Here is a 27,454-nt window from a genome sequence, read left to right on the forward strand (position 1 = left end):
CACCCAGACAGGAGGAAATGCGGGGGTTGGAGAGAGGCATTTCCACAGCAGAAATCTGGTATCAGGTAAACAATGACGCCTAACACTTGCTTGGCAACAAGGCACCAGGATAATAAGGAAAAATGTGAATCATAAAAAATGCTCTGGGTTCGAATTCCAAAAGATCTGATTTCAAGTGTGGCATTGACCTTTACCAGCTCTATGGCCCAGGGCAAGTCACTTCGGTGAGCACTCCATATCTCAGCATTTTTGTTTGTGCAGGGTGGGTCTTGGACAAGATATTCTTACAAATTCCTTTCTGGAGAGCTGCCTGATGTGAGAACACTAGCAGAAGTGTAGAGGAAGGAGTAACTCTAAATGGGATGTCAGTGAAAACCAACACTAGTCATGTCCACAGAGACAACAATAATCACTTTTACTTCTATGGGGCTTATTTTTGTTCTACTGTTAGTATATATCCTCCTTATCTTCAGAAAACAAACAAACCAGCAAACATTTCACCTCTAGTGAAAAATGCATACCGTTGCCTTATTTTGTAACTGCATTCCTAAAATCTCATGCTAAAGTGGATTGTTACAAACCAAATACCATTCTCCCTATAGGAAGATTGCTATAATTGGGAATTGTGTTCCACATCAAGAATTTGGCATCAAATAAATCATAGACATCGCTAACAATATGATATAAGGGGAGAAACATAACAATAAACTTCTATAATCATTTAAAATAGTAAAATGTGCTCCAACTCACATAAAATGGGCATTAAGTATATGGTACATGTTGATTATGCAAGAGACCCCAATGTGCTATAAAGTGTACATAGAACACATAAAACTCTAACATTAGCATACCATAAATTCAACCTAAAACCAGCATACCAGCTATAATAAATTTAATTAAACATTAAATGAACATTAATTTGCTTTTTCTTCTTAGAATTTAGAATGGGTTATTGAGGCTGATTCGGCTAACTTGTATCTCTTAAAAATAACAACAACAACAAAATTTAGTTTAAGTCAATGTGTTCTTTTTTTTTTCATAATTTATTGTGTTAAAAATGGCCAAAACAGAGTCACATATCCTAAACCCTACCAAGACCTAATACCTGCCCTAAAGGTAGCTTCAGCTTCTCCCAGAAATGTGACTTACAATCAGCCAACCTGGAATTTCCTGGTCAGCACTAGGAGGTAGTCTGCTGACAGACCTAGTCCATTGCCAGTAGGAAAGCAACCTTGCCTGAAACAATGCATTCTTTGCTAATCATTTCCTTTTTTTCCTCTCCCTCTCTGCCTTTAAAAACTTTCCTTTTTGGGGGGCGCCAGGCTGGCTCAGTTGGTTAAGCATCTGACTTCGGCTCAGGTCATGATCTCATGATTTGTGGGTTTGAGCCCTGCACTGGGCTCTGTGCTGACAGCTCAGTCTGGAGCCTGCTTTGGGTTCTGTGTCTCCCTCTCTCTCTGCACCTTCCACACTTGCGCTCTGTCTCTTGAAAAATGAATAAACATTAAAAAATTGTAAAAAACTTTCCTTTTCTGCAGCTCCATGGAGCTCCTTTTTATTTGCTAGATGGGATGCTGCCCAATTAATGAATCATTGAATACAGCCTATTTGATGTTTAAATTTACTCATTTGAATTTTTGTTATTGAACACTTGTAACAAACAGGGGAATTTGGACAGTTCCATTAACTATGGAGCCATCTCAAAAAAGAGCAGATGCCAACACACATTTGTTTTTCACAGATAATGATGATGGCATTCCCCCCCCCCAAAATAAACATCAGTTAAGTAAAAGCTTATCTAACATCCCTCCCCTTCACCCCTTCTTGTCTCCTCCTTGTTCAAAAGTTTGGACCAAATAAAGGCCAACCAATACGAGAACAGTAAGTGCTACTTAAATCACTCCACATGACACTTTGTTGACAGCTATTAGAGACCTTCACACCTTATCAGAAAAAAGGAGAACAATTACAAGTCATTTGGATGGCCTTCAAAAAGAATGTTAAATCATTTCTCTCAGACATAAGACACATTGTCCACAGCCTCTGTGGAAAACAAAATATTCTCTTATATTTTCATACACTTTACAGTTTAAAACTATTATGTAAGTTGATTATTCCAGCTATCCAATTAGGAATATATGGCTGGCACTCTGATTTCCTGCTTTATGATTGAAGAAATAAAAGTTTAGATAGCTTAAGGGACTGATTTGCAGTTACAAAGCTGAAGAAAGGCATTATGAACTAAGGCATTATTATAAAAAGTGTAGAGAAGCAGTGTCCACAAGTATTTCATGAATATGAGTCTATGAATCCTAAAATAATAATAATAATAATAATAATAATAATGATAGAAGCTGACTTAGGGATCCCACTCTATACAGGAGTCTCCTTCATAATATTCAGCTCATTTAAAACCACCCCATGATGGGGCGCCTGGGTGGCGCAGTCGGTTAAGCGTCCGACTTCAGCCAGGTCACGATCTCGCGGTCCGGGAGTTCGAGCCCCGCGTCGGGCTCTGGGCTGATGGCTCAGAGCCTGGAGCCTGTTTCCGATTCTGTGTCTCCCTCTCTCTCTGCCCCTCCCCCGTTCATGCTCTGTCTCGCTCTGTCCCAAAAATAAATAAAAAAACGTTGAAAATAAAATTAAAAAAAAAAAAAATAAAATCACCCCATGGGCTAAAGCAGTCCACTTTCTACAGGGACTCTCAACCAGGGTTAATTATCCCACAAGGCATAACACTCCATTTTTTGACAAAGTGTTTTAATTATTAGAAAAGTCTTCCTTCATTTATCCTAATTCTGCTTTCTAGAATCTCAAAGAATATGCCTAATCATTCTTCCACACAATATTTCAAATAGTTGAAAATAGCTGTTTCCCACTCATAAGGCATAGCTTCTAGACTCTTTGTTCTCCTGGTGGCCATTCTTTGATTTATCTATGCCACTCTTAAAACCAGGTTGCTGGGAGCGACCGTAAAACTCCACGAGCATTCTGACCACTGTATAATGGCCTGAGATCTTTATCAATATAGCTCTTTGTGTTCTGAACTGAAACTTTTATTAAATATAGCTTTAAATAACAATAATTTTTGGCAGACACATGGTGTTGGTTTATATTAATCTTGCATCCAACTAAGATCTCTGTTTTCTTTCCCCATGTAATCTGCTATTGAGCCAATATTCTCCTATCATAATCATATTAGGTCATGACATTAGCAATTATGGGAGGCTTATCTTTATGTATTCAGTGTTTCTCAATAGGAGTTCCAATGAAATTTTGGACAGGATAATTCTTTGCTATATGGGACTGTTCCGTATATCATAGGATGCAATTAAGTATTAGTGGCAACATTTGATTGTCCTTGTGACAATCAAAAATAACCCTATGCACCTCCAAAACATCCCTAGGAAAACGATTCCACTGCAGTTGAAAATCCTTATCAAATCATCAATTGAAATGCTGCAGTATGAAGAACAGAGCCCTCTGTCATGTCAGTATAGACTTCCTTCAAGGCTGACATGTATTTTATGGTCAAGATTCTATAGATACAACTTTTATCCAGCTACACATTGACCTAAATGTATAATAGTAAGCCCTCATTTCTCCTTCTTATTAATAAAAATTGGATTGAAATATTTGAAAATTGTGCTTTCAGGATAATAGCAGAGAAACTTAGCATAGGTAAAATATATATGACAATAGTTGATTATAGTTTCAGGATCTAATTTCCAAAGTTGGCTCCCCAGTGAGCCAGGCCACCTGCTGCTCGTGACCTTCTAGTCTCTTCTCCTTGAAGATGGGCTGGCTCTGTGACTTCCTTGAACCCATAAAATGCAATGTAAGTTATGCTCCCAGGTTGGCTCAGAAGAAGATTTGCAGCTTCTTCCTGGCTCTCTTGGAAATCTTTCAAGGACCCCTTAGCTGTTCTACAAGAACTCTGACTACCCCAAGTTGCTGTTCTGATGAGACCAAATAGGTACACACAGCCAAGCCAAATATTTTAGCCATGGCTAGTAAGGTGACAGTCACAGGAGAGAAGACATCTTTAACTTTCTAGACAAGCTCATACTCTAGCCAAATACCACTGAGCAACTCCATTCAATGCCACATGGAGCAGAATTGCCAAGAACAGCATTCCCATATTCCTGACCCATAAAACTGTGAAATATAGTAAAACTTGACAAAAGAGCCTGTATTCCCTTCTCCCTGTAATTCATATTCTGCAGCAAAATGTGCATTCATTTCTTCTCTCATTCACCACACATTTATTGAACTCCTATTACATTTCAGTATTTTGAGAGATATTGGGAATAAAATGGGTGATAAAAAAAATTCGCCATCTCTGAACTCAGAAACATCACAGTAGAATGTAGGAGATTCATAAACCAATAATTATTATGGATTTTAAAGTAGTATGATAGAGGTGGATGTGGGGATCTGTGAAAGCACAGAGAAAGACCTATAGTTGGGGGAAAAGGATGTCACAAGAGGCCCTTTCATGGTAGGGACTCATAAAAGGCATGACAGAGTCATCAGGAAAAATAAAGAGAGCTAAAAGGATTTTAAAGCAGAGGGTATAGCATGCAATGGCAAAGAGTTGTGAAAGATACAATTCATTGGAAGTTTAGTATGACTAAAGACACAGTGCGAGAAGTCCAATTAGAAAAGAACCTAGAGAAGTAAGCAAAAGCAAGATCTTTGAAAGTTGCTAAATGCCATATATGGTAGTCAGCCTCCAAGATGGCCCCACAATGAACCCTACATTCTGGTCTCCAGACATTTGTGTAGTCCCCTCCTACATTCTACCAAGGTTGGTCTGTCTGAACAACAGCATACAGGGAAAATGACAGTATATCACACTTGAAAATAGATTATAAAAGACTGAAGCTTCCATCTTGAGCTCCTCCCACCCCTCACTCTCTCATTCTCTCCCCTTACCCCACCTCTCTGTCTCTCCCAGATACTCCCTTTGGGAAAAGCATGTTTCAATGGAGAGACCCATGTGGTAAGAAATTGAAGACTTTTGCCAATAGTCACATGAATGAGCTTGGAAGTAGATCCTCCAATCCCTGTCAAGTTTTCAGAGACTGAAGCCCAGGCGAACAGATTAACTTCAACCTCATGAGACATCTTGAGCTAGAATTATTAACTACTAACTACAGCCAAACTACTCCAAGATTCCTGATACTCAAAAACTATATGACATAGTAAGTGTTTATTGGTTTAAACCACTAAGCCTTGGGATTATTTATTATGCAGCAATGGCTAATGCACCATGCTGAGAGGTTTAAATATTAGCCTTAAATTGATAGAAAGTCTTTATAGGACTCTAAAAAGCTAGACAACTATTGGGGTGCCTGGGTAGCTCAGTCAGTTAAGAGTCCAATTTCAGCTCAGGTCATGATCTCACCATTTGTGGATTTGAGCCCCACGTCAGACTCTGTACTGACAGCTCAGAGATAGGCATCTGCTTCAGATTCTGTGTCTCCCTCTCTCTCTGCCCCTCCCCTCACTCACACTCTGTCTTTTTCTCTCTCAAAAATAAATAAACATTAAGAAAAAACATAGCTAGACAACTATTTGCACATTGGAAAGGTCACTGGGTTAGCAGTTTGGAGGGTAAAATGAAAGAGTAAAGGGGATAGCTGGAAAGAGACAGCCATGATAACCCAATCCTGAACAGATCATGAACTGTACCAAAACAATCAAAAAGGGAGGAAGAAGTAGATGTAGGTTTAAGCTATATTAATGAGCCCAAATTTCTGGTTTAGACAAGTGGGCAAGCAGAAGCATAGTCATTGAGTCAGAGAATACAGGAAGAGGTCAGAATTTGGAATTTACAGCAAAGATGATGCACTTAGATTTGAACATGTTAACACTAAGAGGCCCATGAGACATCCAAGAGAAGAAAAGACACATTGGATATATGGATCTGAGACTCAGAGCTGCTCTGGGTCATAATAGTCATCAGCATGGCATTGGTAACTGAAGTCATGGATTAGGATGAGCACTGCTGAGGAGTGTGTGTGGAATAGGAACAGCAGGAAGTCAGTAAAACCAAAGCCTGTTTACCAGTTAGACCCTATTTCTTCTAAACCCTGCACAGACATATTAGGAATTTAGTCCCTTCTCCGTAACCAGGGATTATAACAGTCATTTTGTAAGATGAAAAAAATCACTCTTTACCATAAATATGCCAGAGGAAAGGAAATCATTAAGTATTTGACAATCACTTTCATTTGCTTATTCCTTTGCTTAAATCAAAGATGATTTCTATAAGTTTAGATGCTCCTTGCAGAATTCTAAGCATGCTGTTAAAGATATAAATTAATTTATCCACCAATCTCTAAGGAAGTAGATTATAGGAGAGCCCTGTCATAGACAACTTCCCCTGCAGATGAGATGTGCCCTAAAAGTAGCAAATCAGATGAAAGACAAAGGTGTAAAATATCTCTATTAGTCAGGGTTCTCCAGAAAAAAATAGAATCAATAGTGTGTGTGTGTGTGTGTGTGTGTGAAATCATACAGTATTTGTCTTTGTCTGTTTGGCTTATTTCATTTAGCATGGAGGTTGCCAAAGGGATATGAAGGGGATGGTTGAAATGGGTGAAGGGGATTAAGAGGTACAAACCTCCAGTTACAAAATAAATAAGCCACAGGGATGAAAACCACAGCAAAAGGAATACAGTCAATAATATAACACTTATCATGGTATTTCATAATGTATATAATTGTTGAATTACTATACATCTGAAAATAGTTTAGTATTATATGTCAACTGTACTTCAATCAAAAATTTAAAAATAGTGTGTGTGTATGAGAGGGGAATATTTAAAGGAATTGGCTCATATGATTGTAGAGGCTGGCAAGTTCAAAATCCACAAGGAGGGCAAGCATGCTGGAGACCCAGGAGGGATTCAGTGTTGTAATTCCAGCCAGAAAGCCATCTGCTGGCAGAATTCCTCCTTGCTTGAGGGACATCAGATTTGTTCTGTTCAGCCTTCCAACTGATTGGATGAGACCCACCCACATTATGGGGGACAGCCTACTTTGCCCAAAGTCCACCAATTTAAGTATTAATCTCATTAAAAAAAAAAAAAAAAAACCCTCACAGAAACATACAGAATGTTTAACCATATACCCGGGCACCATGGTCTAGCTATGCAGACACGTAAAATTAACAGTGACAATATCTGTGATAGAGGGATGGTAGGAGACAAGATGTTTTGACTGTTATTTATCACTGAATTCTTCTTTGCAGCCAACACAGAATCCTGTACAGTGCCCTGCACATAGTAGGCAGGTTCAGCTAAATGGTTCAGGCTGACATTCACAGTCCCTGACATATCCAAATGCAGCTAATTTGGTAAAGGTGACAACAAAGTCACAGAGGGGACTTTTTCCTCCAGTGTGCTTGTTAAGAAAGTAAATAAAAAACCCACCCTAACAACAGTGTGCTTTTCTGACTGTATTCCATTTCTGGTGGTCATCACAGCAGCAGGCAAAGGATTGGGACAGCAAACATCATGGGTGCTCCTTCTCCCATCCCTAATGAACCATCCTTGGGGGTTGCTGACCAAGTCTACCACTTCTGCCAAGAGTAAAAATAAAATGCCCCGGAAAAAGATGAATTTGTCTGCATCTGGAAAGATACTCATCATTTTTTGTATATTTGTGTTGCTTTCCCTTCAGGAGAGAATGAGGAGAAACTAAATGAGCTGTTCTTAGGAACAATGTAAATTCAGAATGAAGCAAGCTGTGGGAGGCTGCATGGTGAGCTAGTGAAGAAAGCAACAAAACCAGGGGCGCCTGGGTGGCTCAGTGGGCTGAGCGTCCAACTTCAGCTCAGGTCACAATCTCACAGTTCGTGGATTCAAACCCCATGTTGGGCTCTGTGCTGACAGCTCAGAGCCTGGAGCCTGCTTCAAGTTCTGTGTCTCTCTGTCTGCTCTTCCCCCATTCATGCTCTATCTCTCTCTGTCTCTCAAAAATAAATAAAAGTTAAAAAAAAAAAAAAAAAGAAAGCAACAAAACCCAAATCAGGGTGGGTCTGGGGCAGGGCAAGGGGTAGGGTGGAACATCTGCACCTGGAGCCAGAAAGACACCTTCCTCCACCTTCATTGACTTTCATCCCCCTGGAGATGCATCTGGGGGTGGGTGGGTAGTTAAGGCGTCTAGGTCTCTGCAGCCTACTTAATCTCGATAAAATGTTTGTTGATATTTTTCTTGCTCATGAAATTTCTTCCCAAGAAAGAACTACTTAATCTGGGTTCCACAGGCCTCTCAGGAGTCCAAGGATAGAATTAGGGAGTCCCATGAACTTGGATGGCAAATATATATATATTTGGGGTGTGTGTGTGTGTATATAAATATATATATATATATATATATATATATATATATATATATATATATATATATATATAATATGAATAGAACATTTCTCAATAATTTAAATACATGCAAACCCCCAAAATATTAGCAGTATCTTGCAGATATCTAAAAATGTCTTTTATGCTCATCTCTACTTCATTCTGTTGCAACTTGGTGGTCCAAACCCATATCAGGGACCCTTCTGCAGGTCCCAAAGTTTACAGTAACTAAGTTTTCCTATATTGTTCAAACTAGATGTACCAGAAATGAAGCAAATGCTGCATTTTGATCTCCATGTGGGCCCTTGGATCCATCTTCAACTGTTTAGAAGACAGAGAACAAGAAGAATGAGCAAAGTCACCAAAAATCCTCTCAAGGCGGGTGGGGTTCATCATTCACTTGGATACCAAATTATAGAACCCCATTATTATACTGAGCTTTTGTCTGCATAACTGCAAGAAGTCAAATTCCTTCTCCAAGTGGGAGTACTTAAACCTTGCACAAATCTGTCTTTATAGCTGATCATCAACTTTCTCTTCAATTTACTGCCCAGGTTTTTCTGCCCATTCCCTCAGATTTCTCAGAGCTTCTTCTCAACACTGCCACAACCCTCCTCCACCTCTCTTTTTTCCCAAAGTGAAGACATAAATACCTCCGTTATGTCTCTAAGCACAGCTCACCCAGAACAGTAATGGTTTAGAAATGAAGTTCAGAGAAGAAATAAACTATAAAAATTTAAAAGGAAAATCTAAAATAAATTATGATATGTAACTCTCCCAAAATCCACTGACAAGTCTCTCCTTAGGGGTCCTGAATGGTCACCTCTTTTGTCAACCTTTTACCATATGACTGGGGCTCACTGACCACCTCAGGTGGGGAGCCTCTTCACCTTGGCCACCCCCCTCCCCCCAAGTTTATGGTGCCCTGCTCAACTCTCTGGCTTCAGCTAGAGGAATCCAAAACAAATTGACCTCATGGTATTCTCTCTAAACACACATATGAAGATAGCCTTATTTAATTATTAAACAGAATACCTAAGTCTGGAGTATCTGAAATGAGAAGATTTCCCCCAGCTCAAAGCTTCCTAAGAACCTTAGAAGGTGATACCTACCTCAAAGCTGTGTGAATACAATGCTTGAAAAGGTGACCCCTTTCAGTACAAAGAAAGGCTGGCTGGACACCCCTGAGATCCTACCCTGGAATTAGAAGCAACATAGAATTACCAAATCAAAAGTTTCAACAACTTTAAGATCTATTTTCTATCTCAAGAAATATGAAGGAACTATGGGTAGCACTCACTTTTTTTTCTTTTTTGGCAAAGAAGAGGAGGTGTCTTTGTTACAGAACATGGAAGAAGGAATGCGTAATTAATTCTAGTGTTCTTAGGAGAGATTAGAGAAGGCTCCGTGGTGGAGGTGTCATTTGACTTAAGATGAAGGATGAGTGTACATTATCTGTGGATAATGCAGAGCTGCTTAGCAAGCTCATTGTGTGGGTGATAAAGAATGGTGAGAATAGGAATCTGAGAATGCTTTACTAGGCCCATCTCACCTCCATTAGTTTTATTGAACCTTGAAATGGCTTTTGAAGTTAACAATCACCCCAGAGGATACAAAGTTAGGCACTTAAAAAAAAAGACATTAAAGTTTTGTAAGTTCCCCAGTTAATCCATCAAACACTTTTCAGTCTTAGGTAACAGTGTGTAAACTCTATCAAGGGCATCTGAGGTTCCCTAGGAAACATCTATAGCCAGACAAATGGATAACACTCACTAAAGATACAAAGAGCCTAAGGAAAGCTATGGAATCACCTTTCAGGCAAAGATGTGTTCATTTAAAGCACATAACTTTTTGTAAAATCTTCATGGTGTTGAGAAGGAAAAATGCCAAAGGACAAGTTAGGATGGGGGGTGAGAAAACTGTGCTAGCAGAGTCAGATTTGTTAGATTTGTCACCTGAATTTGGCTTTGCTCATGTTGTTCAGCTTATTGTCCCAAGCTTCTCCAGTTTAGCACACGAATCTACAAAAATATTGTATCCTTTCAAGACATAATTAAAAAAAAAAATGTTAAGGTGGCAACTATCCAACTACTTCCTGAAGAATATAGCATAGTATTTAGACTACCTGACAAACCTCTGCAAAAGAACATCTTAGAAAATTCTCCTTTGAGTTCTGTATATTTTAGGGGGAAAAAAGTTTTCTTTAATTAGGTGATGGCTAATGGACTATTAAAACAACCCCCTTGCTAATTAAAAGAATAAATTGAACTTGCTGGACCTTTCAGCTGCTCTTTAACACCCTGCTTTCTGATGTTTTCCAGCAAGGTTTCCATCACAACATAAGTCAATGAGTTAAGGAAAAGTGGCAATAAGGACTGGTTGGAATGGTTGATCATACCTCCCCAAAATAATAGCCAGACGTGCCTGTGAAAGTTTTCCACAGCATTCTTTGGATGGTTTATTTCAGATTGATGCCATTTTTTTCCCTGCTATATTTCCCAATCATCTAAAATAGGTCTGGCACTAGTAGATGAGAGAGAGAGAGAGAGAGAGAGAGAAGAGAGAAGAGAGGAAGAAACAGGAGAGGAGGAGGGGAGGGGAGGGGAGGAGAGGAGAGGAGAAGGGAAAGGGAGGAGAGGGTAGGGGAGAGCAGAAGAGGAGAGGAGGAGAGGAGAGGAGAGGAGAAAGAAAAGAAAAAAGAAAAGAAAAGAAAAGAAAAGAAAAGAAAAGAAAAGAAAAGAAAAGAAAAAAAGAAAAGAAATGAAAAGAAAAGATGTTGGGGAAAGGGGTATATTTGTTGAGGGAATGAATGAATAACTGCTTACCCAGCAAGTAGCCCATTTGGTCTGTTTGAGATCTCACTTTTCCTAATCCAGAGTGTGAGTCAATCAGAGTCAATAGCAGGCAATAAGTGAAGTGATCAATATTAACTTGGCAAAAGAGGCTAAGAAATTTGTCCTGTGTCACAAACTAATACACAGGCCATGGCTAGATCATCATCTTCCCTCTCTGAAGATCCTATTGAGAAAATGTCTAAAAATTCTATCCTTCATTCTGCCCATTTTCAACCAAGGAAAAACACTTGGTGCAATTTGTAGATGCTTTGCAAGAGCTCAGCAGCTCTGCTAGAAGTCATCAAGAAAGCTGTTTGTTTCCTTCTGTAATTCTGGACTCAGTGCATTTGTCTCAGGCTCTTGGTGATCTGGGACAGCACATTATGTGATGCCGTCCAGGGCCATGCCACTTAGGAAGTTTTGCTTATGTCAACATTATGCACTGTACACATTTTTTTTCCTTTTGCTAGGGGCAGCTGAAAGTAAGTGACACTAATTTCTATTCTGCAGTTATCCAAATATTGCACTCACAACACAATCCATAAACATAATGACTACTCATCAATAAAGCAGGGGGATGTGTGAGAAATTGTAATTGTCACCCCCCAAAAATTTAAAAAATAAAAAGAAACAACAAAAACGCTGGCAAATGGTAGGTCCCTTATCTTAATTACAGGCTTATTTGCATTTAAATGAAGGTTATTCTATAATTACTACTGAATGTTTTGTGTTGGAGTTGAAATACCACTCTGCAGGCTGTCAGCCCATTTCCTTTTCATTTTCTCTTGTCATTCTTCTTCTCTATAATTGTCTGACATAGGCAGGCACAGAGAGGTGCTGGCTCTTAATTCCCTTTCCAAAAACATCACCACCTCAGGGCACCTTGTAGATTCTGGGGCATCTCGCTACAGTCCTTCTACAGGATGGTGCCAAGAGAATTAAAGAAACCTCCCTCTACCTGCAAAAAACAATCTCCAGATCTGCCAACTTGGGAGCAGAATTAACTTGGCCTGACTATGCATTGGCTATGATGCTGAGAATTCCCTCTCCCTCCCCTGTGCGCACATCACACCCAGCACAAACATTAGCATTCATCAACAAATACAGTCCATTCTTGTTACCTGTGGTAGTACTGTTCTATAAAGTCACTGTGGACATGAATTAGAAAGCACTGAACCATTGCTCCTAAGGGAAGTACAGGACTATGTTCCTGTAAGCCTTTGGTCACAAGATTTTTGTTAACCCATCAATACAAAACCTTATTTTATGCTCAGAGACACTTTGTTTAGTATATATTGTTGATTCATTAATATCAAACTCACAGCCAATAGCACCATAACTCATACGTGAACAAAGTTCATTTAAACATATATATTTCTCCATAAACACATAAAGCCTTCTTGTACATAGAATCACTGTGTGACTCTCCAGCACTATGCTTGAGGGCCATTTTACACAGGAAAACACCAATAAAAAACACAAAAGGATTTTTAAAAACACAACAGACCACAAAAAGACACTTGTTTAAGAGGACTGAAGCAAGAAGGCAGAGCATCATCTTGTTTAACCTCAACTGGGAACATGTGTATGAGGTGACTCACATTTTTCACAGTTCTGCACGTCTGTGAATAACTGCAAAAGCATCACGGGTATCAATTTAGGGGGTTACAAATAAATTTTAGTGAGCAAGTGAATTCACAAATATGGGACCCATGCAAAGTGAGAATGGGCTGTGCTTACTGAGCATCTCCTTTATGTTTACCACATGTGAGATGCTCCCCAGAAACTAAGAGAGCATGTAGTCCTCAGATTGGAGGGGGTGGGTGGAAAGGAGCTGGATGCAGAGAGAGAAACTGACAAAAAATATATAAACAAGAAAAAAACAATAAAAGTTTTAATCGTGATAGTGCCATGAATAAAACAAACCGAAAAAGGATTGAGATGGAAATAATGAGGGCAATAGGAAAGGGTTTGTTTTAGATATCAGATGGCATTCATGGTAAGATTCAAGAGACCCTGAAGAGTTGGGGGAGGGATGGAGACAGAGGGAGGAACATCAAGTAAGAAGAACCTGACCCGGGGAAAGGTATATTCCATAAATTTAATCAGTGGGACTAGAGACTGTTGCATGTGAAGAAAAAGGGACAGTATGAAATGGGGTTACAGGAAGGGCAGGGGCTTGGTCTGGCAGTGCCTACTAGAGGCGATAAGACAAGTGTACTTACTTATTGGTGCTCATCCCACTGGAGGGAAGAAATCTCCTAGAACCTAATAAGGTGCAGGTACTCATAAGCTTGGCTGACTCACTCACCAGAATGCCTGCAAAATACGATGGGTATATCAATTCAGGATTGAGTTTTACTGCATATAACAGAAAAAAACCCAAAATATGTTAGCTTAAACAAGATCATAGTTTATTTTTCTCACTTAGTAAGAAGTCCAGATGTAGGCAGTTGCTGATATTGGCTTAGTGGCTCAAGGATGTCCAAGTTGAGGTCTGTGGAATTTGCTTGATTTTTGCCTCAAGGTTGCAAGATTGCCGCTCCAGCTCTAGCCATCACATCCTAGCTCCAGAATGAGGGAAATGCAAAAAGTGTATGTATCAACTGAGTCTAGTCCCTCTTATACAGCTTTCCTGGAGGCCCACCTGATGACTTCCACTGATATCTTATTGGCCATACTGTGCCATGTGTCCACCTCCAGGTGCAAAGGAGGCTAGGAAATATATCTTTTATACTTGGATACATTGCTTCCCCTAACACAATTGTGTGTAAAGAAGAGGGGAAAATAAACTTTTTCAGCAACTGGTAGTCTCCATTCATTGGGATTAGGGGCACACGTTCCAGCCAATGCCTTGGAAGTGGTACAGCTTCAGAGATGAGGGACACTGGGGCCATATGATAGATTTAAATAGTGGATATGGAACTTGAAAGTTGATGAGGAAGATCCATTAAGTCAAAATATCTCTATCCATTTCTCCTTAGACCAGTAGCCCTTTCTATTGCGGATGAGGGCCCCTCATAAACCAGTAACAAATGCAAGAAATTAACACGCACACAGCCATGTTCAGTCCTAACACTGTATTGCGAATTTGCTTATTTATGGTTTTCATCAGTCAATATAGAAGTCCTTATGCCTAGGGCGAATGTATCATGGGGAAGATATGCTTTGAAGTTGAAAGAAAGGGAGAAAAAATAGAAGATCTAAAACAGGGCTATTGTCAAAGAGATAGGTCCTAGACAGACAAAAATTAAGAGGACCAAATCAGTCTATAGAGTTGAGAAAGGTTCTTCTGAGGAAGTGACGCTTAAGCTGTGACCTAAGGATCAATAGGAATCAATTAAGTATCAGGGTAGGGGAAAGCAAGAAAATTCCAGTCCCAACATCCTTTGCAAATGTTAACGAATGAAAATTAAATCAGGACAAATGCCGTGCTTAAATGATAAGGGGAGCAAAGAGACCATCTTAGTTGTCTTTGCTAATTTATCAGAAATTCAAACCTATTGGAAAACTTCTTGATTTCTTGGCTTTTTAAGGTCATTGCTGGACAGATGCCAGTGCTAGTGCTTTGGGTTTCCTTAGCTCTTTATGTTCTGCACTTTATGTCCTTTGAGCTGAATATTTACCACCTAAGCCTAAAGGGCAGGTAGAAAAGCAACCTACTGTGTGGTTTGGCTCAAACCTGCATGGAGCAGGTGGCTCTTCCCCTGCATGGGACGGAGAAATCTAATACCTTTTGCTAGCCCCTGCCAATTCTGCTCCTCCCATGCTTCTACCTGCTGGGCCTCATCCCTGTATATGGGCAGGTAGGCACCTGGCACAGCAGATGTACCCAATGACCACAATACAGATGTCCCCAGGCATCTCAATGTGTGTGTATCCTCTACCCAGCTGCCAGGGAGGGCTTTCCAACCACAGATTCCATGATGCCTTTTCCCTAGTCAGGAACCACCAGTGGCTTCCCTATAAAACAAAATCCAATCTCTTTAGCATAACTTAAAGACCCTCCCCAATCTATCCTCATCCTAATTTTCCAGATTCACCTCCCACATTCATCTCCTGCTCTCAAGCCACACTGACTGCTTGCCACTTTCTAAACACGTCATGCTCTATTCTTGCCTCTATATCCTCTTCCTGGCATGCCACCCTCACCCCACTCCTCATCTGGCACTTTAAGACCCAGACCTTATGTCACTTCCTCTGTGAAGCCTCCCACAATGCTCAGCTAGTTGTTCCTTTTGCAATTATTTCTTGCAAATATTTATTCATATATCTGTTCTCTCCTGCTGTACTGTAGGCTTCTAAAATACAGGGGACAATTATAACCATTTGTGCACCCTCTGCATCTTGCATAGAGCCTGGCACATCCTAGGGCTTCAAAATCACTTGTTTCATAATTAACCATGGTCCAATGAGTGTGCATGACTTTGCAGTATGCAGTAGTATCCATCTTCCTGAGAGCAGCCACCTCTAATGGTTCACCTCTGGTCCCCCACCCTGCCCTGAACTAGTGGAGAGGTTCCTGTGTGGCACCCCTACAATTACCTGCTCCACTGTGTTGGCACGTTCTGCTTTGGCACCCTCCCTCCCACTAAAATGCTCCCAGAACCTGAGTTCTCCAGCTTTTTTGAAGTCCCCGTGGAATAAGCAGCAGCTGAAAGACGAGGTAGATGAGGGGGCTTCACAAGGATCCTAAGTAAATCCGGGGCTCCCTGACCCTGAACTCACCCCATTTTATGACTTCCACCATTCAGGGCATTTATAGTGTGGGAGGTTGTGCATGACTGCAAAGAATATCCTTGTCCCTGAGCCTCTCTTACCCTCCCCCAGCCCCACTGCACACTGAAGTCCCATCCCATTGTAGAGGGAAGAGAGCTGTTCTCATCAGCTCCCCTGGGGAGCTGGGGGCTGCTGCGCCATTGTTCTCCTTCCTCTCTACCATGCTTCCCCCTTATTATTTTCCTCCATGCACACAGCCTCTTCATCTCCTCCTCCTTTGAAAGGAGCCTCGGCACGTTTCCCCTTGCCCCTAACAGGTGTGGGGAATGACCCTGGCCCTCCGCTGGGGGCCATTTGCTGTGATGCTCCAGCTTTATAGAGTGTCATTTGTATTCAGTCCTTCCCTCTCTTGCTCTTGCCCAGTGTGTTTTGATGAGCTTCTCTCTGCACTCATATTGTCTCAGTCGTTAACCACTCATTTGCAAGTCTGTAATTTACTTTTGATCATTCATTTTATGAGGCACACAGGGTAAAAAGCCGATTCTGTTCTTTCCTTCTTTTTCTCCTCCTTCCTCAGTCTTGTTTGCAGCTAGAGATTTTCTCCAAGTCCCAAACCCTGTTGCCTTATCATCTCACAGAGAGGCATGTGCTGCCTTGACATTCCTAGGAGAGATTTTCCTTCTGCTTCACCTTCTGATGTGGTTCATTAGCTGTTCTCCCCCCTCCTCCTTAGGGATTAGCTTCTCTGGGAAATGCAATAGTTGGTGGAGGCAATTATTTGTGGGTCTATTGATATGATAACCCCTATTGACAGCAGGGGAATCACTGGCAGAACTGATAGGATTGCTCTGCCACGCACTAAACCCCCAGGAGGAGGAGTTACAAGCTGAGGCCCAGCAATGCTTTCCCAAGCTGACATTTCACAGCCATTTTTTGTTCAGCAGGAAACAGCTTCAGCCCAGGATGAGAAGGCAGCTGCCTGCCAAACAGGGGCCCTGAGTATCTGGCTGTGTTTTCCTCCTTCCCGTGGTCATCAGAATTTTCAGTGAATAAAAGCTGCTGCCTCTCTCTTACCAGAGGGGAGAAGAGCTGGTGGCAGGAGAGGCGTAGACTCATTAAGCCCAGTTTTAGCTGAGCTTCCCAGGTTTTCCCTATTTTGTTTTCTTCCTCTTCTCTTAGGAAACACTTTCCCTAAAGCAGAAAGCAGCACTTACATTATCCCTTGTTGCAGAAACATTCCAGACTGGCAGGATCACAGGAGATCTGTGGGGCCTGCAGTCACCTCCTGGCATCCCCTTCCCAGACATTCGTTGGGTCCCCAGACTCCCTTCCTCCCCTGAGTACCCACTATGGCTCTTAAAGCCTCAGAAGTAAGGTAATTTTGGCTATCCTATCTTTCACGGATGTCACTGTATTGGCCAAACTGGGAACTTTTGAAAATGAAAAGAAGCACTAGTAACAAGAACAAAGGACAAAAATGGATAAACCTGAAGTCCCTGTTTACCAGACTCCCAAATCGCTGAGTGCTGGGTTTCAGTGTGAACACAACAGGTGAAGATTCCTTCCCTCTCCCAAAGTTGAACTAGGGACAAAATCCTTTTGAGTTGAACTTGAAAATGGGCTTTCACATAAAAACAATGACATAAGTAGGGGTTAGACTGAATAGTTCATTATGAGCTATGATGTCAATTTTTCCTTTGAGAACATGGTCTGCATTTATGCAAGAATTTTCTTTTTTTTTAATGTTTATTTATTTTTGACAGAGAGAGACAAAGCATGAGTGGGGGAGGGACAGAGAGAGAGGGAGACACAGAATCCGAAGCAGGCTCCAGGCTCTGAGCTGTCAGCACAGAGCCAGACGCGGGGCTCGAACTCACAGACTTCGAGATCATGACCTGAGCCTAAGTGAGATGCTCAACTGACTGAGCCATCCAGGTGCCCCTATATAGAAGGATTTTCAATAGGTGCCACCTTCTGCTGTGATACAGTAGTTTTGCTGTCAGTTTTTAGATCCCTAAGTTTGCCTCAATGGTCTCAGACAACCCACCACAGATCAGTGCAGGAGCCATGTACCCTTGAGTCAAAGAGTTGAATGCAAAATCCCTGGCCAAAACAAACAAACAAACAAACAAACAAACACAATTCAGGTAAAAGACTTTCTCATATATTCAGCACACAGTGGGTATAATGAACTTCTGAGTTGCAGTTCTGAGCTACTACAACCTCAGGGTTTGAGTTCTAATCAGGAAATAACATTCTACAGACACCTTTTTAATTAGGAAGCCAGCACCAAGATATCCCAGCCAAGATGAGAGTGCTAAAAACTCATTTTGAGGGCCCTGAGCAGAGCTGGAACATGGCTCAGAGGATGTCATCAAAATTTTAAGCTGAGTAAGGAGCTTATTCTCAATTCCTCTTTTTTGAGGGGCCAATCTTTAGAAGAACTATCCTTTGGAGAAAATTAGTAAATCTAACATACCTTTATTGTTAATTAGTATCCCTGGATCAAAAGCATCTTAGAAGGTGAATTTACTGCAAAGGAGCTTTCCACATGGGCCTAGGACATTTTGAGTCTAATCTCCACTAAACACAGCTTTGTAGAATTGCTGGCCTGTCATAAAACCTACAATAGCCACATCAAAATGGCATCCCAAGGGGCGCCTGGGTGGCTCAGTCGGTTAAGCGGCCGACTCCACCTCAGGTCATTATCTCCCGCTCCGTGAATTCGAGCCGCGCGTCGGGCTCTGTGCTGACAGCTCAGAGCCTGGAGCCTGTTTCAGATTCTGTGTCTCCCTCTCTCTGACCCTCCCCCGTTCGTGCTCTGTCTCTCTCTGTCTCAAAAATAAATAAATGTTAAAAAAAAATTTTTTTTAAATGGCATCCCAAGGCTTATTCTTTAACTGCCCTATGTGACGTGGCCCCCTTCCTCTGTGCAGATTTGCTTCCCCACAGACCCCAGGAAAAGTCCTCCCCTAGGCTCTTGCCAGTCCAACCAAACACAGAGCTTAGTTGGTCCTACATTGGGATGTGGTACTCTCCAGCACAGGATGTACCCACTTCCAGGACCCAAGGCAAGTTCCTCTCCCTGGCACCCTAACAACCCAACCCCATGTTACTTCTCCCCCTGTAATCCCATGGTGGTTATATTCACCCATCCCTTGTTTCTGCCATTTCAATATATGTCCACTAAGCCACTCCAGCTATATAAATAGCTCCTTTTATGGGGTCAAATATTGGCAATTCTATATAAATAAAACATTCATTTCTTTCCCTTTCTTTTCACCCTCCACCCCATATCACTAATGCTAGGTTGTGGCATAGGGGCTCAATACACACTAATTAATTGGTTAATTGATTCATCATTTGAAAAACACCCTCCATCTAGTGTACCCACATGTATAACTATTTAGTATGGACAGAATACTGCCTCGTGAAAACTTATGCTACATGACAATATCTACGTATCCTAATTGGTAATGATTATTCAGCAGCTGGACCCTGGGTGAGAAGCAGGATCCCAAAGCATGAGATGAAAGGCTTTAGCTTCTGGCTGAAGGTAACAAAGGGTGAAAAAAAGAAAGGAGAATGAGCAAATGGTGTGAACCTCATAGAAAGTGAAGACTTGGTTAGACAAATAGCCCAGAGACTCAGACCTGAGATGCTGTTCTCATTCCTTCACTGAATTCCAAGCATTTGAGGAGCATATGGCATGTGCCACTTGCTTGCTAGATGGGGCACACACACTTAAGAATAAGGTAAAACCTCTGTCCTTTGGGAGCTCCCAGCATGGTCTGGGAAATGTGGAAAGAGCAAAGCCTGATCCATTTTAGGGGAGCTACAACATAAATGCAAATAAAAAGCTGTGGTGGAAAAGGAGATAATTAATTCTTCCTAGGGGAACCAGGGAAAACTTCACAGAACATCAAACTTTGGAGCTGTGTCTTTAGGGATGAGTGAGTGGATAGAAAGATAAGAAAACAGGGGAGGATATTTCAGGTCAAGAGAACAACATGTGCAATAACAAGAGAGTAATATGGAACCAAGGGCAAGTTGAGAAACTAAATTTGCATAGCCAGGGGCCTAGAGAAGCTGAAGAAAACTCAGTTTGGATTGAGGGATGGTCAAAAAGAACAAGAGAGAAAACACAGAATATTAGAGAGAAAAAAGGAACAGGAATAAGATGGTTATAGATGGTCGAAGAGATGGAATGAAAGCTCCAACGACATCTCCAAACCAATCCTTCCATCTCCTGTGGACCCTGGCTGCCAAGTGGTACTTCATATATGCTCAGGGTGTGCCCTCTTATCTGTATTCCTCCAGGAGTATTAAATGGCTTTCAGTCACCACAACTGTCCTTAGAAGTACATTTACAAAGTCTCTAATATATGCCAAATGTGCATTCAATCTAGGGATGCAAAGTCAAAGAAGAAATAGTATTAACAAGTACTGCTACTAGCTTGTGATCTAATCCAGTGGGTGGAAAGCGAAACTCCTTTATGTGTGTGGAGATCATGGTAGGTGAAACAAATGACAAAGTTTCAGAGGTGACAGTATCAGGAACAAGCCTCAAGAATCTGAGGATGGATTCATGTAGTTTCCACTATCATTTTGCTTATTGCTATCAGTGTGGAGACTCATACTTGGCTTACACTGGATCCCATTTCTCCAACTCTGATAAGATCCATGGTTGTCAAGTTAGGAGATTTCATGTTTTTTTAAAAAATAATCCTGATATTTTTAACCTTGTCTTTAACTGGTTTAGCAATATTGAACACAGTTTAATCTTACTTTTTCCCCCTTCCCCTTTTCAGCAGCCCCCAAAATAAAAAATTAAAACAAAATATTAAAACACTTCCTCAAACATTTCCCAACATACATTTATTAGATTGTAAATGGTATATTTTGGCTGTAGGATACATGTTGCAGGTACCACTGGAAAAAATATGTATGTATTTCAAAATCATGTGCATATGTGTGTGTGTGTGTGTGTGTGTGTGTGCATATACCTATGAGTCCCAGAAAAGTGGGAAATTATTCAATGTTAAAAAAGATTAAGTTGCAATGAAATGATTTGATGGTCTTTTCAACTATTTTTTTGTACTTTGTATACTGTCTCCTCCACTGATGTTTGTCTTTCTTGCCTAACATATTGTTTGAGTCCCTCTTTTCTAAAATAAGGGGGTTAGAAGAGAGGAAGGGAAGGCACAGGGTGAGGACAAGGAATCATCTATGACCTTGTCTCCTCCCTTGAGCCATGGTTCTCTTTCCTTGAAAGAGTAGCTGATACTTCCTTTTTCCATTCCTCATAGGATTATCCCTGTGGTAAACCCTGAATCACCACTCAACCTCCACCTGTTTTGTGTTTTTTTTTTTTCCTACCAGGACTCCCAACTGGTTCAGGACTCAGGTAGTCATGTCCTTCCAGGCAGACTGTGTCCCTCCCAAACCCATGGATAAATCTTATTGCTTTGAACTAGGATTTCCCAAACTTTTTTTTTTTTGTCTCAGGATCTATTTACACTCTTCCCAATTGTGTTCCTCAAGGAGTTTTGCTTATGTATATTATATCTATTGATATTTACCACATTAACATTTAAAATTGAGAAATTTTAAAACACTTGTTTGTAAAATTATTCCAAAAAATGATAAACCAAGTACATGCCAACATAAATAACATATTTTTATTAAAAAATAACTACATGTGCCAAAAGAATTTGAGGCAAGTGGAATTCCTTTACAATTTTGTAAATCTCCTTAATGTATGGCTTAATAGAAGACAGCTGGATTTCCATCTCTGCTTCCACATTTCAATCTGTTGTGATATTTGTTTTGGTTGAAGTATATAAAGAAAATCTAGCCTTTAATTACACAGGTAGGTAATTAAAAAGAGAGGAATATTTTCTTTTCAGATAATTGTGCATATTCTTTGATATTCTAAACCTTGCAAGTGTTTTTTTTTATTTACTTGCAATGTAGAATCTTAAACTAAGTGATGACCTTTTCATATTTTATTGCACAAAAATCCATTAATTTATCTTGTTCTTTGAATGGTCATTTAGTCACGTATGATTTTTTTAACAGCATGCCTTGGTCATTTGGAAAATATCAGTTCACTAAATTATGCAGATCTTCTAAATGTTGACTTATTTTACTATATAATATCAAAAAACTCACCAAAACATATTTCTTAATGTCACCACTAATTTTATCAAAAAAGTTTTTAAGTGTTTGGAAACTATAAAGCTTATGGTAGCACGTGCAGGTTTTTCTAAAACTCTAAGTTACATTTGAAAGCTCAAATTTTATCATTAGTAACAAAAAATAATGTCAGTTGTTTTTCTGGAAGTGACTTCATTCATTTTTGGGAAAATTTCTGTCAAGTGTATAGTGTGAATAACCATACTTTGTCTCTTGTTATTTCAAGTAAAAATGGTGTTAAATGGAAAAGTGGATAATTGATCTTACTACTCAAATAATCACACAAGTGTTTTCGTCTTAAGACAGCCATCATACTTCAGAATGTAACAGAAGTGGTTTATGTGTAGTTCCAATCTTGTCATCTAGAATAAAAAATAAGTAAAGGCCAAGTCTTATGAAATTAGTCATTTTTACTACTTCATCAAGGACATTTTTAAGTGAAACTGGCCTTTTTCTTTACCATAAGCTGTGGCAGTGGAGAACACAACAGCTACACAACAGAACAATGGTGTCTTTTTTTTTTTTTTTTTTTTTTTTTTTGCTGTATAAAAGTTACTATACTACAATGGTACATAGTATTGAATTCATGTTAAGTATGAACATACCCAACCAGCAAGGGTCTGCACCCTCCTGTCCCAGGAGCCCCGCCCCACCCTCAAAATGGTTTCCCATAGCCAGAAACATGGCTTGTTTTTTTTTTCAATGTTTTCATTTTCATTTGTGACTTTGCCTGGATTGACACTAAGGTGTTAGCAGTTTTACCTACCATTGTTTTTGCACTATCAGTGCAAATATCTACACAGTCAAAAAGACCTGTAATTTCTTAGTATTACTACAAAAATAGTTTGACTTTGCTGACCCCCTGAAAGGATGTTGGAGAGCCCATGAGTCCATGATCTACAGATTGAGTCCTACTGGTCTTGCATAGCCAATCATAGCAACTCCATTCTGCCTCCCAATTTATCAGTTTATTCATGGGCATGAGGCAACTTTGACCTATGATTGATGAGGGTAAGTATATTGAGAAACTTCTTGGAAGGTTTCACGTTCTTAAAAAGGATGCAAAGATACAAATATTTTTATTTTCTGACTCTGGAGATTGGCATCATCTATGATTCTTGGAAATGCAGTAGCCATCTTGCAACCAGGAGGGAAAAGCAAAGAAAATTTCAGAAACATGGATCCTAGACTTCTGGCATGACTTTGAGCCAGCAAATTAATCAACATGGTCACACCCTGTCTCTGGACTCTGCTCTGTGAGATAATAAATGTTTTCTTGGTCACTTTTTAGTGAAGTATTTAGTGAAGTATTTACTTTTACTTGTGATGATATTGTCCTTAACCTTGCAGACTCTGCAGTCTCCCTTGGTTGAATATTAGTATATATATACTTTATGTAAATCCAGTCTTCCCAGCTAGGTTACAAACTTCTTGAGGGAAGAGATAAATAGTGATAAATAGTGATTATTATTAGTGCCTTATTAGTGATAAATAAAGGCAGTAGAAAGCACATTAGTGATCTTTTTAACTTCAAAGAATTCTTCTATGATTTGGTGACATGGTTATGTTCTGTGGTCTTGCTGCTAGAGCATGGATAAAGTTCTTCCATTTTGTAAGACACAGATTCTTCTCCTTATGAGTCCCTGTCATTTACACTGTCTTTCACAAATCTCCAGATAATTAGTTTCATAAAATATTACTGTCTGACCTATCCTCCGCATCTCCAATCCCCATTCTAAATAATCAGTCAAAGATGCTTACTAAAAAACCACAATACAATAATAATACAACAACATATATATATAATGAATATTAAAGGAGCATATTGAATTAATCAAACATATCTTGAAGACTTACATCTGGAAACCCATCTACCTCACTCACAATCACGGGCTTTGACTTTCTTTTTTGAATGTATATGTGAGATTTAGGTGCCATTGTTACTATATTTAGCCTCTGGAAATTTTCCATAATGTTCCTCACTTCATGATTGAATCTTGGATGTAACCAAGAACTTCCATTCATCTCTTTTCCCAATCAATTTTCCTAAATCGCAATTCTGCCACTTACTGGGCTATTTAGCCACTTTGTGCCTCAGTTTCCTCTTCTGGAAAATAAAGATAATAAGAAAATCTATCCCATAGTTATAAAAATTAAATGAATTAATAAACATATTGCACTTCAGAAAATGCCTGACACATCTTAAGAGTGCAACAAGAATTCGTTCTTATTACTATTTTTAACATCATCATTATTGTTACTTTGCCTAAATATGCTGATTCTGTACCCTTTGATATAGGACTTTAATCTCCTCATTTCCCACATTCTGGCAAGTATAACAGAGCTATTAGCAGCTGCTATTTTATCCTGTTATACCCTTGAAATGCACAAAAAAAGTTACAGAAAAATAGCTTGTACAATGTTTCAGGGAAGAAGAGATTAGTTTTTTTTTTTCTGGTAATTTCCATTATATCTACAACCTTATTCTATTTCTTTTCTTTCCTTGACCATATCTTCCTTTTCTGAGTTTTCTCACTTCTTCTTTATCCTCAATTTTTAAATGTTCCTCTACACATCTTTGAGATCCATTCCATTTTGGGTTCTAAGAGCATTTAAGAGAAGAACAAATTTATCCCTGTCACTCTTATTGACTTTGTGGTCAGAGCTGGAATCTTGAGCAATTGATTTTTGTTTGTGTATAGTTTTGATACACTGCACTTCAGTAATTTTCCAGAAGGACAAAGGGCCTATGGCAGATGGTGGGTTTCCCTTGTCTAATCAAACACCTGCTCAGCATTCTTGTTCAAGAAACTGACTATTCCCACGAGCACTTTGGAAAACAAAAATAATGTGTCATCACTTCCTTTGACAAGGGGGTTTGTTGGTCTTTTACCCAGATAGACCGTCAAGAGAACCCAAGAGACAAACGTCTAGGAAGAAAGATCAAAGTTTCTTGATTAATAAACATCTTAATGTCTAAACCCCTAGAGCCAATGATTACTCTCTTCTTACCCAAAGATAGTAGCTGTGGAAGCTATCTTTCTCTAACTTACTGTCACTCTTGCGGTCTTTCTAACTGTTACTTCCCTGGAACCTCCTAGTTTGTGTCACTTCTTTTCTATCTTCAGTATTTTGCCTCATTATTTTTCTTGTTTACCTGTTCTCTTTCCAAACCCACTTTCCAAATCTTTCTTCATTTGTACATAAAAATATTTTCCTTTAACTTTTCAACTATTTCTAATCCCTACCACTCTCATAACTGGGCTCCGCTGGGGTTTAAGACAATTAAAAACAACAAGGAACCTATGGGTAGGGTGACCACATAATTTATCATCCAAATTGGAAAGTTTTTGACAGTGAACAGAGGTGCAATCAATAATTAACCCAAGACTTTGGGTGTAAACTGAGACTGTCCTGGGCAAATAAGGAAACAATCCCCTTATATACAGATGAACACTACTATTTCCAGGGTGAGCTTATAATATAATTCAAGCTTTCTGAAACTGAGCTTTCTTCATCTGATGTTGACTTTGAACTGGCATTTTGTGCAGTTTAGCAAAGTGTGCATTCAAGCTATCAGTGGTGGCCAATGTAATTATGTTTAAATATGCCCTATCTTGAGTCCATTTATCTGTAACAAATTTTGTTTCCTAGTGTATGATTGAACAAGAATATTCTCCCCACCCTCCCATTCCCCATTCTGGAGAAGGATTGACAAGGTGAAATTAGTGACGTCTGTGGGGAAGAGAAAGAGGGGAGAAAGTGAAGTAAAAGCAATAATTTTGAAAGTCCAAAATCAGTCTTCCAGTTTGATAGACCTAAACATAATTTTATTCCCTTACCTCATCTATTTCTTCTCATGAGGGCCATTATTATCCTGCTATTGGTTCCATTCTTAACATAGGAATGCAATTGAAGATTGGAGGTCTGCGCCAGAAATAGACCTATATGGAACCACAGTAGACCACATCAGGTCAGCAAAGAATTAATTTGGGACCAACTCTTTAACAATACAACACTTTGTGAGCTTCTCAGGGAAGTCCTACAAGTGCTCAGGTGTCCAGAGGGTGAGGGATGGGGACAGATGTATGTAGACCAATACCAAGCTCAAGTCTAGGAACTAGATGGGATGGGCTAGGAAGGAGTAGGAAGATGGTGAGGCAAGAACTGAGCAGGAGAAGAGGCCTTGTTAGAATATCCTCACGATCAGAAAAGCAGATTTTCAGGTCAATGCAAAAGAGAAGAGGCAAGAACTTCAGGCCAGGAAGGAAGAGACACAGATCAGCCTGACTGAGAAAGAGAGGTGACTGTTACCAGTTTCCACCATTACAAAGACTTTTAATGGAGGGTACTCTGGATATTAAAAGTAAAGTTTCCCCAAGAGGAAAAGACTGCATAGACCCTAAAAACACTTATGAGAAAACACCAACATCATATCCAGGCCTCCCATCCCACCAAACTCTGATCCTTTGGAATCAAGGTTTTAGTGTGCCTATCCAATTCAAAATAACTAGAAAATCAAGTGATCATTCCTGCCTATATGGTTCATTATCCAGCATGATGTGCTCAATGCAGCCAGGGCTCAAAGAGTGAGAGGAAAGAAAGGCACTCAGCTCTACTCTGGCTTTCTTTCTCCTGCAGAAGTCCCCAGTTTCCTCTCCACTTGATTTGGTCACTTTAAGTGCTTGAACCCAGATGTCAATGTTTGCCCTCTGAATCTTGGTATTTAGCCCTCATGGAAAATAACTTACTTGTGAATGGCTAACAATACACTTGCCAAACTGCAAACATTGCCAAGATATTTCTCTTGGTTCCTCACATTTAAAGAGCTTTATTTTTTTTTTTCGAGTACTGTCTGAGATGTCTCTGTGGATTGGTGTTTATATGCAGCAAGTGCTGCAGTTAGTTAATAATGTCAAGATCGTTGAGCCTCCCTAATGAAAGAGATACACAACATCAACTGTCATTTTAAACAAACATGCAATCAGGATAGCAGTGCTGGAAATATGATCTGCCTAATTTCATGGAGATGATGCAGGAACCAGGCTGCTTTCAAAGTGTTTCCTCTGGCGAGCTCCATTTCACAGGATTTCGGGGGGAAACGGTGGATTTTCACAAGAACCGCAAAATTGTCAGTTCTGTGAAAAAGAAATTGCTTTAGCAGCTGGAATTCAGGAGGACAAATAGGTGCACTGATTATATCTTCATTGTTCACCAGAGCCACAGCACTCAGCAAGTTGTAATTACGCTGTGAAGAGCTCAGTTCTGATAGTCAAGTCTTCCCCCCGTGTGAATATAAACAGTATTATTCTATTTGTTATCAAAGGCTTG

General features: G+C 39.9%; 1 long non-coding RNA gene across 1 annotated transcript in view; it reads right to left on the reverse strand.

The window, feature by feature from the left end:
- Window positions 1-9,577, reverse strand: part of LOC147576851 (uncharacterized) — a 10,990-nt gene extending 1,413 nt beyond the window's left edge. The window contains exons 1-3 of the long non-coding RNA XR_015241471.1: window positions 9,485-9,577; window positions 9,026-9,098; window positions 8,635-8,693 (exon numbers count right to left, since the gene is read on the reverse strand). This is a non-coding gene — a long non-coding RNA (uncharacterized LOC147576851). The remainder of the gene's footprint in view (window positions 1-8,634; window positions 8,694-9,025; window positions 9,099-9,484) is intronic.
- Window positions 9,578-27,454: the final 17,877 nt, after the last annotated feature.

This window comes from Puma concolor, chromosome D1 (assembly GCF_028749965.1).
Source record: "Puma concolor isolate L17-30 chromosome D1, mPumCon1.1.hap2, whole genome shotgun sequence".
NCBI classification, from domain to species: domain Eukaryota; kingdom Metazoa; phylum Chordata; class Mammalia; order Carnivora; family Felidae; genus Puma; species Puma concolor.